At 45.5% G+C, this 841-nt stretch overlaps 1 non-coding gene across 1 annotated transcript; it reads left to right on the top strand.

Annotated features, from left to right (window-relative positions):
- The first annotated feature begins 266 nt into the window (after positions 1-266).
- On the top strand, positions 267-373 carry LOC148563712 (small nucleolar RNA R71). Its single transcript, XR_015884961.1, has one exon. It is a non-coding gene; the product is annotated as a small nucleolar RNA R71 (small nucleolar RNA).
- The last annotated feature ends 468 nt before the right edge of the window (positions 374-841 follow it).

Raw genomic sequence — 841 nt, 5'->3', positions numbered from 1 at the left:
AGGATTTGTTGCCCTTGGGTGATTTGTCGCAACAAGATTGTCATTTCACCGAGGGTCTTGGTTAGAATAGCATCTCCGGAGGGAGAAACTTCACTCACAGCTTTCGATTGTAGACTCCTTGCCCTTGAGTTCTGGGTTGAGTCCGCCAAGTCTGATATAACTTCCCATGCTTCTACAGCGGTCTTGTTTTTGTGGTCAATGATCCTCCACTCGCGGCATCCAGGAGGAGCTTTTGACAGAAATAACTGATAAGAACCAACTCATCAATCCTATGGTGAGGGCAAGCCTCCAGCAACTTCTTAAATCTCTCCCAGTATTCATACAAAGTCTCCCCATCTCGTTACACAATGCAAGAGATCTCTCTTCGCAACTTGTCTGTTTTCTGAGGAGGGTAGAACTTTTCCAAAAATTCTTTACGCAACAAGTCCCAATTGGATCTAACTTCACCCGGTTGAGTATAAAACCACTCCTTCACTTTTCCCTCCAAAGAGAAAGGGAAAGCGAAGACCAACACTGCAGCTTCATCCACCCCATGTCTTCTCGCAGTTGCACATGCCACTTGGAAAGCAAGTTTATCGTGTCGGATTTTCCCCAGGCAGTCCATTATATTTGGAAAGCAAGTTTATCGTGTCGGATTTGAGCTCAAAATTTGGGTCTAAAGCCGGATACAGAATTTGAAGCGGTTTCAAGTCAAGATCAGGAGCTCCGGCTTCCTTCAAGGTCATTCTTTGAGGTGGGTCCGCCATGACGATGTCACCTGAGTCACTCAAAGAGTGTTCAGTACTCCCCACAGATGAATATAGAGTCTCCTCGTTGATTGGAGAATGATAGTCATGGATGA

The sequence above is a fragment of the Arachis ipaensis genome, chromosome B5 (genome assembly GCF_059453495.1).
Source record: "Arachis ipaensis isolate K30076 ecotype BB chromosome B5, ASM5945349v1, whole genome shotgun sequence".
Classification (NCBI taxonomy): domain Eukaryota; kingdom Viridiplantae; phylum Streptophyta; class Magnoliopsida; order Fabales; family Fabaceae; genus Arachis; species Arachis ipaensis.
The sequence above is the reverse complement of the archived record's forward strand: the minus strand, read 5'-3'. Positions and strand labels throughout refer to the sequence as shown.